Source organism: Rhineura floridana, chromosome 16, assembly GCF_030035675.1.
Source record: "Rhineura floridana isolate rRhiFlo1 chromosome 16, rRhiFlo1.hap2, whole genome shotgun sequence".
NCBI lineage: Eukaryota > Metazoa > Chordata > Lepidosauria > Squamata > Rhineuridae > Rhineura > Rhineura floridana.
Window position 1 is genome coordinate 23,715,391 of NC_084495.1, and position 13,189 is coordinate 23,728,579.

The 13,189-nt window shown below is 42.7% G+C and overlaps 1 long non-coding RNA gene across 1 annotated transcript in view; it reads right to left on the bottom strand.

Moving 5' to 3' along the window:
• Positions 1-238: 238 nt before the first annotated feature.
• Positions 239-13,189, bottom strand: part of LOC133371293 (uncharacterized) — a 29,261-nt gene continuing 16,310 nt past the window's right edge. The window contains exons 2-3 of the long non-coding RNA XR_009759298.1: positions 2,012-2,072; positions 239-586 (exon numbers count right to left, since the gene is read on the bottom strand). This is a non-coding gene — a long non-coding RNA (uncharacterized LOC133371293). The remainder of the gene's footprint in view (positions 587-2,011; positions 2,073-13,189) is intronic.

Here is a 13,189-nt window from a genome sequence, read left to right on the forward strand (position 1 = left end):
AGGGAAGAGAAAAAACACTCTAATTTCTAAATCTGCCCATTGGACAAATGTCCGCAACTGCTCTCCCTTTGCTATTTTGTTGATTAACACCATGGTGCCCTCCCCAGTGCCTAAGGAGCTTTGGGATTGTTAGTGTTTAGTTATTGCCTGTCGTCAAACTGCTAAAAAGAAGCTGGCATCCTTCTGAGCTGCTCAAGTAGGAACCGTAAATGTCAAAGATAAGTCGTTCAATAGGCAGTGGCATTGCTTTTAGTTTTAATATAAGAGATAAATCTGCCAAGTGTAGGAACACCCACTGTGCACAATAAGTGAATTTTGACAGAACAAATTGGTTTTCTCTTAGCCATTCATGCTGCATTAGCTCAAAGAAAAGGCAACACAGGCATTTAAACACACACACACACACACATAACCCAAAAAGAACTACCAATGACAGGCCCCTTTAGCATTCCAGACAAGCGAATATTGTCAATTTAGTATGAAAGAGTAACCAGTGATTGGTACAGTAGGTATTTGTTTACATCCCCCCATGAGCCTCTTAATCAGTTTCTTCCCTTTATCGCTGACCATCACCATTGCTTTGATCCTGAAAGAAAGAAATATTATTTATTTATTTCATTTATACCCCACCTTTCTTTTCATGACAGAAACCCAAGGCAGCTGACATATGGTTCCCAGGCAGTCTCCCATCCAGGCACTGACCAGACCTGACCCTGCTTAGCTTCAGCAGGCTGCTGGCCTCATTTGCCTTCAGATCATAGCCTGGGACCATATAAAAAATATAAAACTGGCTTGATTCTTTATATCTTTTTTATGCTCTGTCGTTTCAGAATGCTCTGCACCGAGGCCATTTATAATTAGGGATTACAGAGTTATGGACATCTGCAGGAGGGAGAAGGAACACAAAGTTGCCAGATGAAATTGATATTATTCCACTTGATGGTAAGTTGGTAGAAGGGGCAGTTTCACTTGTTAGTTTACATGGAGATGGGTAAGGAAAGGGCTTGATTTGTGTGAGCCCTGAGACTTATTTAAACAAAATTGATACCAGAGAGTGATTTATGATGGCACATGGGAAGGCTGAGAATGGAGGAGGGTGCATATTTGGCAGTGCCTGTTTCTAGGCTAGTGTTGACCTGGCTCTCATCAACAGATCCAGACTAGGGTCTCTTGGCTGGGTTATTGCCAATGGCTTTAATCAACAGGCTAGCACACAATTGAAACAGGTCAGATTATTGATCCCACAGAGTTCAGATCACAGCAAGGCACTACTTGGCATGGCTACACAAACCATAACCTTGTTGCAACACTTGGCCCATCCCCTGAATCTCCCGTTTGAAGGATGGGGCAGGCTTTACTACTTTTGAAGACTTGTCTTTTGGCTTAGGACTGAGCAAGCAAGTAAACACTCCTACAAATAGTCTGGTTAACGGGCTCAGTCTGTTTGTGCCTGTACAGTCTCTAATGCATCCTTGGCAACAAAAGTGAAGATGACTCAGCCAGCTCATCCCTTGGCACCCTCTCCTGAGCTTGAGGCAGGTTGGTAACAGGAGGATGACTGGGAAAGAAAATGACCACTGAAGGCAGGATAAGGGGTTGGATTGACAACTCAACCCCTTCATCCTCATTGGCCAGCACTTTGGGGAGGTCATTGACAGGCAGCTCATTTGGCCCCTTCCTGACATCCTCATCCATCACTCCTGGACTACTGGGCTCCTCCCCTGGATCCCAGACCTCCTCCTCCTCAGATCTGTCTTGCCAAGAGTTCTCCACAGGGCTCAGGATAAGCATAGAGATGAACACTGCAATCCTCTACATGTCGACTCAGATGTAATCCTGATTGAGTTCAATAGGACTTTCATGGAATACTATATTAGACTCATATCAGAAGTATTTATTTATTTGTTACATTTATATTCTGCTTTTCTTTCATTGTAGAATCCAAGGTGTCAAAAATGTGGTTCCCAAGTGGTCTCCCATTCAGGCACTGTCCAGACCCAGGCTTGCTTACCTTCAGTAAGGTGGTGGTCTCATGTGCCTTCAGACCATAGCCTGGGAATTATCCACTTTATCTGTGGGTACAGAAACAGAGGGGACCATTTCACAAAATTCTTCAGGGGCAAAGAGAAATTCTCCAACAACCCAGGAGTGGGTCTCACTATTAGTAGAGGAAGTAGCACAGCTCCTTCCTTCCTTCCTTCCTTCCTTCCTTCCTTCCTTCCTTCCTTCCTTCCTTCCTTCCTTCCTTTCTTTCTTTCTCCACAAGATAGCATCACGAGCAACTACTACTACTACTACTACTACTACTACTATGTAGGCAGCCTGGTCACCCTAATGCGTCCTGCACAATGGCCTATACCTAGAGTGGTGGGGAAATGGCACAGAATAATTGAGAGAAATTCTGCAAAGTGTTATTATTTGTCCTGGGGGGGATAAGTCTCGGGGGGGGAAGCAACAACAATCTGAGAAATCTCAGCTCATATCTAGTGTGTATGACAGAGGTAGCCAACATGGTAGACTCCAGATATTGCTGGACTGCAACTCCCATTGTCCCTAATCATTGGACATGGTAGCTAGGGCTGATGGGAACTGGAGTCCAGCAATACCTGGAGGTCATCATGTTTGTGCCCTCTGGTATATAGCGCTGCAGCCTAAGGGGCTGTGGTGAGTGGATGGGAAGGAAAGAGGTAGATAGCTATTTATACAGTAGTTCTATAATCAATTAATGTGTGCAGGTCTTTCTAGAGGGTGGAGATCCCAGAAGAGAGGTCTCTGCCTCAAAGTGTTTGCAATCTAAAATTCCACACAGGGGAGACATCAGAGGGATGGGGAAAAGATGGAGGCACTGTAAACAGTTGCTTTTCTAAATCATAACTACACCAAACTGAGATTGCAGTTGCCAACAAATTAAAAAAATTGATTTTCCTGGGAATTAAGACACAATAGTAGGACATATTAGCAACCAGTTTCTTCATGGGCTGGTTTCCATCTCTTACTCTCGATTAGATTACTGTAATGTGCTCTACGTGGGGTTACCCTTGAAAACGGTCCAGAAACTACAACTTATTCAAAATGCGGCGGCTCGATTACTCACAAACAGTCCTCGCCGGGACCACATCATGCCAGTGTTGTTCGATCTACACTGGCTTCCAGTTGTTTTCCGGGCCCAATTCAAGGTGTTGGTATTAACCTTTAAATCCCTACACGGTGTCAGCCCAGTTTATCTAAAGGAGCGCCTACAACGCCACCAATCATGCCGCCTGACAAGATCGGCCACACAAGGCCTTCTCTCAGTCCCGCCAACCAAAGCAGCTAGGTTGGCGGGCACTAGAGAGGGGGCCTTTTCAGTGGCGGCCCCCACTCTCTGGAACTCCCTCCCACAAGATCTTTGGCACATTTCTTCCCTGAATATGTTCCGCAAGGCCTTAAAGACCTTTTTCAACAGGCTTTCAGGATTTTTGGGGAGGCTTAATATTCTTCTGTTTAAATGCCTCCTATTATGTATTGTTTGTTCTTATAATTTATATCATTTCACTGTATTTTTGTATTGTTTTTTGCCATATTTATTGTATGTACGTCACCTAGAGTGGCCATCGGCCAGATAGGCGACACATAAATTAAATTGTATTATTATTATTATTATTATTATTATTATTATTATTACTCCCTCCCTACCCCCTTGCAAATTGGTCTGTTTGGGACGATAAAAGAGTGCCATTTGTGTAACAATGATTGGGTGCATAAATATTTAACAGTGTTAAAGTTAGAATAACGGCAGCTAAACTACACTGTGCTAAAAATAAATACTAAGATGAGAAAGATAGAGACACAGTGGTATACTGGTCCATGAGAGGTTGAAGCTGGCACAATCAGGCATCAGTTATTCTTTGGATACAGTTTTGCTGGCAGCATAGCTATGGGTAAAGTGCTTTTATTACATTTTAAAATGTGTAAACTGTGTTGTCCATTTTCTTTTTGATATTACAACCAGATAGCACAGCATCTTATATATATATTGTCCCAGTGTATCAGTGTAAAGAAGAAATGCTTACGCCCATATGTACCTACCCAGGATTTAAGATCATCTGCCTCTGGTCTCCTCTGCATGCATGGAATGAAAGACTGACAGGCACGCGGGAGAGAGCCTTTTCAGCTGTGCCCCCCAAGCTTTGGAATACCCTACACCAAGAAGCCCATTCTGCTCCCTCCCTGATGGTTTTCTGGAGACTTCTGAAAATCATCTTGTTCCAGAGAGCCTTTTGGGACTGAAGTTAGAGCCTGAACTGATTTTAGCCTTCTATTTTCATTTTACCTCTTTAGTCCCTTCAGTCATTCATTCATTCATCGGCGATCACTCGTGGCCGAGTAAGATTATCTCCCAAGATAAGGTCTTTAACAGTGGGTCCGTAAGTGACTATGGAGGCCAATTCTGGATCCACACAGCCTCCCACAGGGAGGACATAGGTTTGCAGATGGATTTGCTTGGAAGACGCCTGTGCGTGAATTTGTTTTATGTGGGGAGACCAGCGCACGACGATCAACACACAATCTTGACAGAAAAAGGCTTTGATCCAATGGCATGGGATACCACGACGATTGGAAGTATTTTATCTGCTGCAGCCTTCATCCGCCTTCATAAATGTTGTAACATACACATTGTTATCCTCCGCCTGTTCTGCCGTTGAGGACTCCCCTAAATGTATATATATATATATATGTATATATGTGTGTATATATTTTAATTGTATTTTAATTGTATTTTAATGTTTTTGTGATCTTTACTGTGTACTATGTTATTATGTATGTGTTTGATTTTATTGTAAGCCGCCCTGAGTGCGCTATTAAAGGGAAGAAGGGTGGGATATAAATAAATAAATAAATAAATAAATAAAAAAGGTCGTTTTTGTTCTTACCCCCTTTCCTTTTAGACACGTTTTCAAGGAGAAGAGAAAATTGTGGTCAAGTGGCTGGGGGACAAAATGGATTGGAGAGAGGAGGACATACTGGTCCTTCTGTTGCCAGGCCAGACCATAGGATCATATTTCATCTAACTAGCTTTCTAGTTGCAGTTTTGTGTATTAAAAAGTAATAGGATGAATCCCCTATGCTTGGCTGGGAGCATGATTCAGAACAATGGAAGTGGGGAGGAAAGAACAGGTGGTTTCTAACTTTGGGTTAATGTTTCAAGTTAAATTATAAATACATGCAGCATTTCACTTTTTTGTGATATGCTATTGTTTCTTAGCATTGCTATAGCTTTGGAAGATCAGATGTGCTGTTTTGCTTGTATTATGCTTTGAGCTATTTATTATTATTGTTATTCTTGTTGTTGTTATTTGTGTAACAGATTGTCCTTGGCTAACTAATAAAGACATTGAGCTTTATCCCACATGGGATACATGGGACACATGGGAGTCTTGATGTTGTGGTCATCAAGGAAAGACTATGGATGCAGAAGGCAACCGCAAATGTTGGGAAATTAAACTGTCCATGAGGGTGCATCTGAGGGTGGCCCAAAAACTGATATGGATGCTCCAATGTCCTGAACTTTAATACCATTCCTGTGAACGAATGCCTTTATATTTATATGATAGAAATTCTTCTCACCATTTCACAGGTTGCTAAATGGCAAAACCCTATGCTTAAATATTAATCTTTAATGGACACTTGTTCTAATATCACAGCTATTTTTTTATGTGAAATGTGCAGTTTAAAGTGTCATAAACCTGAATGGCCTTATGAACACCACACTGATGGAACATTACCATTTTTACTTGCGGCTGACTCTGTTTATTAAAGCAAAGGATAGTTAACCCCACTAATAGAACAATAATGTTAGTGCCGTTCCTGCCAGATCACTTGCTGATCATGGCACTGCTTATCTTATGCATGCAAAGGGCTTTCTCAAAATGAATGGTGACCAGGTTTCATAATTTGCTCTCCTGTTCCCCCCCCCTCCTGGGGATTGGGGTGGTAGGCTTTAAATAACCCTGTCAGGCTGAGATTCCTATGTGCTTATTTACAACTTCACAAAGCCTCACATTCTGTTAGCATTGGAGTTGAATGCTGGCAGAACCTGAACTGTATTAGAATCCCTGTTGGAAGAGCACAGTTTGCTTTGGATAGAATCACTCTGAGACTCTGGCTTTAAGAAAACAACAATGTTGGCATTTGTTGAAGGAAATACATGTTAGGAAAGATCCCTAGTTCTGGCTAACTAAGGCAGAGATGCAACAAGTCATGCTTGCTCCAGCATCTCAAGAGATCCAAAAGCCAAGAGATCCAAAAACCAAGAAAACAGTATTATAATACAAGATAAAAACAGGAAGTCGGTAATAACAGTGTCCAATCTTAAGTATGTATTAAAGCCTGAGCAAAAAAAAAAAAAGGGTGGTATACAATGCTAGTCCTACTGAAAATAGACCCATTGAAGTTAATGTACATGATTAACTGAGATTTATTAATTTCAGTGGGTTTTCTCTGAATAGGACTCAGCTGAATACAATCCTATGTCTTTACAAGATTTCTGAAGCAACATACGGTAGAGGAAACAACTTTCCACTGTGCAGTGGCAATGGCAGAAAATGACCATATTTGGATCATAGCCTTGTGATAGTCTATATGTTAGGGTGCTACATTTCTCAGAAATGATCCAAGAGATCTTGCAGGTCTATACAGGAGCACCCAGTATCTCAGGTAACCCAGTCCTGAATGGCAAGATAAATGGCGCATTATAGGGAGTAGCTATAATTAGCTTCCAGTTGAAATGCCCATAGGAATTGGCATGGATAGCCAACTGAGATGACCCCAACCCCAACAGCTTTGCTCATCCATAAGCTTGACCTAATCAGTTTTAACTCTGCCTGGATGAGGTGCATCTGTGTCCATCATTATTGACTTTTGGGAGGAATTGAAAACATTCCTCTTTACCCAGGCATTTGATGGCTGAAGGAGACTGTTCCTGGCAACCCTGGCATTGGATGGAATAATGTTTTTATCTGCAACTGTTTATAGAGGGTTTTTTTTTAACTGTAGCTGATTTTAGAATGTCTTCAATTATTTTTAGAATGCTTTAATGTTTTGTTCTAATTGTGCTTGCTACCCTAGGCTCCTTTGGGAGGAAGAGAGGGACATAAATTTAATTAAGTTATAATAGTAGTAGTGACAGCCTGTGTGGTGTAGTGGTTAAGATGCTGGGCTATGACCTGGGAGACCAGGGTTCGAATCCCCACACAGCCATGAAGCTCACTGGGTGGCCTTGGGCCAGTCACTGCCTCTCAACCTCAGAGGAAGGCAATGGTAAAACCACCTCTGAATACCGCTTGCCATGAAAACCCTATTCGTAGGGTCGCCATAAGTCGGAATCGACTTGAAGGCAGTCCATTTCAATTTTCAGTAGTAGTAGTAGTAGTTAATCATCATCATCCCCTTGTGGGGACAGGTACATGTGAGTCAGGGTATCCATTCAAGATGTACTGTTGGTTATACTATTCCTCATTGCTATAGAGAGCAGTCCAACTTTTGTATTGCTCCAGATATGTTAATGCAGAAAAAAACAGAGTTAAAGGTGAACACATGTGAAAGTGACATGGATTGCAGATCTGCTCATCCCTACAGAGCACATGCTTTGCCAACAAAAGTTCCCAGGTAGGGGGGAGAAATTGGATTCAGTTTTCCCTTCAAGCCCAAATCTATTGTGTTTGCACATTCCAGAACAATATCAGAACAGAAACATAGCTATCCTTCAAAATTTGCACTTACCCAGCAGTTCTCCAGCCAACCAGTGTTTAGAGAAATGCATGTATTGGGGAAAATGTGCATACAAATAAATATACTTGTGAAAATAGCATACAAAAGTGTATTAGATTAGTAGAAATTGCTTGCAAAATGTGTACATTAGTCGAAACTGCCTAGAAAATGTGATTATTAGGAGAAATTCACATTAAAATGCTGACAAATTTTTAGGAGGATTTTTTTCAAAAGAAAAATACTGAAATTGCTGAAGAAATCTGGAGAACCAAATTTAAAACTGGAAAAAGGAGAAACTGACAGAACCAAAATCAAGAGATTCTTCTATCCCTATTTCCAGGTTCTTCATCTCCACTTAATAGGGGCTCAGGTCAAAAGGCTGGATAAGGCACCTCAATACTTGAGGTTAGTGCCCAGACTCTTCCTGTTATTTTCATTAAAATGTCACATCCAGATGAAAAATGGAGCATGATATTCTCATGATTTTTATTGGGGGGGGTTGTCTCCAAAATCTTCAGTGAGGGGAGGGGGCCGTCACTAAATGTAAGGTGAGCACCCATGGGTTTGGTGTTTTTTTCTTCCTTTAAAACAGGAATCCCACACCACTCCCAACCACGCAACCCCCCCATGCCTGTTCCTTCCACCTGCACTTTCTAGAATGGCTTCCAGGTGAGGTGATACAATGGGACATCAAACTGTTCTGAAGCCACTCCAGGAAATGGGTCTGACTTCTTCCCTCTGGCTGCACTTCCTGGAATGGTTTAAGAGTGACACAACATCATGCTGCATTGCTTCGAAGCCACTACAGAAAGTGTAGCTGGAGGAAAATCAGCAGACACAGTTCTTGGAGTGTCTTCTAAGTAGAGCAATGTCCCACTGCACTGCATTACAGCCATTCTAGGAAGTCTGAAGGGAGGAAACAGCCATACAGGAGCTTGCACTGCTGTGAATGGTGTGGGATTTGTGCTTTAAAGGGGGAACCATGGCCACAGCATATGTTCAAGGTATCCTCTCCTTGCTCCCAATTCCACTCACCTCCCATTATTTGGGGAAGGCTTCAGTTTACCCCAAGGAACCCACTGAATGACAGGAAAAAGCAAAACAAAAACAATTTTCCACCCAGAACTACTTGAGGTCTTGGAGAGCTACTGTTGTCAGGATACTTGGCCAGATGGCCTAATTGTCTATGCCTGTTCACAGCCCAAGGGCTGCATTCCCTCATGGGCATCATTCTAGGCAAAATGTGGTTGGGGATGGAGGCAAAAGTGGGCAGAACAACAGGGGTGACTCTTACCTTTGTAGATTTTGCTATATTCCAGCCATGCAGAAATCAGTGGTGTCTGCATACACACACACATAACATCTCTATCTGGCCAAGCAAAAGGCATTTAAAGAACAAATCTTACACAGGCCAAAAAAAAAGAGAGGATGCAGAGCAAGGGGCATGACCTGGGGAGGGGTCTGCAGAGAGCTCCAGGGGCCAGATAGAGAGGTGTGAAGGGCTGCCAACCCTTGATCTAGGTCTATAAGGTTCCCAACCCTTGATCTAGGTCTATAAGGCAGCTTCATGTGACCTTTGAGAATTCATTGAGATCCAAAGGCTAAACTTGTAGCATCTTGCTATTAAGGGCTGCAAGGATTTTCTGGAGTGAAAGAGAAAAATTCCCTTTCTGTTTCTGTGTAATATTCTTTAATGGAACTTGACCTGCTTTTCCATGTTTCACCTCTCACTGCCCTTGAACTCACTAGGGGAAAAAATGAGATCATTTTGAGGACTTTACAATGCAGTGGAGTGGGAGATAAAAAAAGGCATGTTCTTGTTTCTGTAAAGTTTGGTACTTTAAGGCAAAACTCTTGGGAGAGAAAGAACATTTTGTGAAAAGCAAGAGATGTTGGAATGGATTCACCTCAAACACTTTCCCACAATGTCAAATGGTAGCTCTCTTCCCCACCCCCACCCCTGCAAAATCTGTTGTTTGCTTCAGTATTCTTTCACTTTGGAATTTCTCTCTTTCTCTCTGTTTCTGTCTCTCTCTCTCTCTCTCTGTATGTATGTATGTATGTATGTATGTATGTATGGATGGATGGATGGATGGATGGATGGATGGATGGATGGATGGATGGATGGATGGATGGATGGATGGATGGATGGATGGATGGATGGATGGATAGATAGATAGATAGATAGAAGGGGGGAGGGAGAGAGAGAGAGAGAGAGAGAGAAAGCAGGAACCTGGAAGCAAGGCATAATTCACTGTCTGTTCCCCTGAGAAATATACCTGGTTGCCACATCTATTCATATTTTGATGGGACTGAGTGCACTTTGGGTTCTTCAAATGAGTCACTGAAGACCAGGTGCAGAACTAATTGCAGTGAGCATAGGAAGGATTGGGTTGCGACTCTTGCAGCTGTTACTGCAGACATTCAAATATTTACTGTGGAGACTGATGATATGAGAAGATAAAATTGAAATTCTGGCTCCCTCGACCCATGCTAAAGTAGGGTTCCTTGCTCAAGCTAGATGCCTTCAGCATCTGTATGGAGGAGATGCAGCCAATATTGTTGTTGTTGCTGCTGCTGCTGCTGCTTCTGTTGTTGTTTCAATTTCTTGGAAAGGTATCCATGCTGAATGGTCTTTTTCTCACAAACAGACCCTTCTGCTTTAGACTGCAGGTGGGGCAGAAGAGAATGCTCTTCCTTAAATGCTGAAATCCCATAAAACAGAATTGTTCAAAGTAACTTAGCTAACTTAAAATAATCATACTTCCTTTTCTATACACTTAATACTCATATGTTCTTAACCCCTTCAGCTGTTCACTCTTTTCTATCCACTTAGCCATATTCACTTTCCTTGGCTTTAAGTAAACCTCAAAAGATTTATATTATATTTTGTGGAACAGACCTCCTGATGAGATGGTATCTGCAAGAGGCCCTCACCTGCAGAGCACATTGATTGACTGGGTATACAAGAGGTGAGATGTTCTTTCAGGTCTTGGTCCCAAGCTGTATAGGCTTTATATATCCAAACCATCACACTGAACTTAAATCACTCACTCTCTCAATGATTGAAACATGAAGTAATAACTTGCATGTCTGAATGGATTATCACAGGTAAAACTCCACAGCTATTATTTGTTTGCCTCTTATCCCTTCAAACACAATGCTTTTTGCTGGAGTCAGTTTGTACATTTAATGTCAGGAGATCTAGTGGTTATGTTCTTCTCTCTCTCTCTCTCTCTGTGTGTGTGTGTGTGTGTGTGTGTGTGAGTGTGTGCGCACGCGTGTGTGTTAACCAAACCTAACAGACAACTGTGTTAGGGCTTTGAATATTTGATCACATAAGTAGCTCACACTCTATCAAGTATCCAACTGTCAAATGCTTTTGGTTAATTCTGTGAAATGTGAAAAAGAAACAGAATGCTCATTTCAAAAATGAAGTAAATATGATTAAGGCATAAATGAGAGGAGATTGCAATCTGCTCTGGTGCTTTTTCCAAGCAGAAACAAAAAAGAATTCTGTGAATAAAAAACCCTGTAATTTGTTGAGCAGCTAAGTATCAAGAATTACTCTTCTTCTTAAGTTTGAAACTTTGGGGGACTTCCGGTTGGGCAGCTTTCTCCTGTCTTTTTTCTTTTTGACCTAGTTTTACTACCGCCGACCTTTTGTTTTATTTTTCTGCATTTTATCACTCTTCGGCTGTCTTGCCAGAATATATTACAGCCTCCTACATTTCTTGGAGGTTTAATATTCATTATTAAGATAAGACGCTGGAGTTTCTGCCAACTGTCTGTGTCCGAACTGCCCTGAGGAACGGCAGTAGCAGCGTTTGTTTATGCATTTGTCTTCGAACTGTTCCTTACCAGAATAGCAGCGTGCAAGCACATTAATAGTGCTTTATCTACCCGTTTTGGCTAGGCTGTTTGTTTCTTTTCTACACCCTGCTCCACCTCCCTGCTTGGCAACCGAGTTTCGGGGGGTCAAAATGGTTTTCACGAGGCAGAAATGCAGAGAACTGGGCTTGCGTGTGGGGGAGGAGAATCTTCCAAGCTGTCAACAATCTATGATTACACAGTACTTTCCCCCCAAGCAAAACTCTTTGGGAGGAGAGACGCTCGAATGGTCCTTAGACTGCCGACTCCCAAAACAGCTGGTGAGTGAACTCTCATATTCTAAAAACCTGGCAGAGGAACTGTTGGATGCTGGTTTCAATTGCTCTTCTATCCCACCAGGGGGTGACATCCCCACTGAACTGTTAACCCTTGACTCTCCGCATGAGTCGCAGGAATTTTCAGCTCCATCTTTGATAACACAACCCATGTGTGGGACGCCTTCTCCTCAGAATGCTTCAGACCTACGCCCCCCCCTTGCTGGCTAGAGACGACTTAATGCTGGAGGAATTGACCCTGATTAAAGTGTACATTGCTGAAACCAACAGCTTATTGACCACATTGGTCCAGGCTACGGGTCTGCTTTTCCGTAATAAGCCCAGCGAGTCAGGTCTGCCAGCCAGTTCAATCATTTGCTCAAGCTCCACCAAGCCGGCTCCCAGGAGGATCCCCAGAGCTTCCAGACCTCACAAGAAGGCCTCCACAGGAGTAAAAAAAATCTAAGAATATCAAGAATGTCAAATTTAACCCAGGCAGGAATTTCAAGCCTTTATTTAACCTTTTGGACTCCCTTTCTAACTCCTCTTCGACAACCTTGCATCATCATGGTACAGCTCATAAGAAAACCTCTTCTCAGAAGGACTCCCCCATGGAAAACAGCAGGTCTGACTACCAATCTATAAGCCCCTGGGCTGCCTGTGTGGAGAAGGACTCCGTTACAGCATCTACCTCCACAAGACATCCCTCCAAGTCTGAACCAACTAGGACGAGCTCCTCCCAGCCTACCAAGAATCCTCCATTCTTACATCACAGCTATGCCAGGCAGGCGGAAACTCTTTCCATTCACCCGCCAAGGCTAAAACCCATCCCCTCCACACCCTCTCCAGTAACTCTCCAGGGTGCTTCTCCCTGGAATTTAGTACTGCAACCTAGAAAACTCGTTGTCATATGCCATCAGAGGGATTCTGCCAATTGGTCCTCCTACCTGAGTATTCCCTTCTTGGACTCCTGTTTCAGCCATGCCCTTTCTGCCAAACAACATGTGAGTTATATTAATCATCTGGTTAAACTGACCTCTTATTCACGCACTTGGAGATTAATCGCTACTCTCCATTCAGCGACTATTGCCAATTGGATTTACAATGCGAGGGAGAAGTTACAAAAGTTCGGCATTTTGCTGCACCGCTATTTTTTAAATGTATCTCTCCCCAGGTCGTTAATAGTCCCTCTGGCCGACACTCCGAGAGCAATCAGAACCACGCCCCCCAGTCCTAAGCCATCCTGCCCCCGTTACGATCGATTTCTTTCCGGCATGTGGCAGGACAGGAGGGCC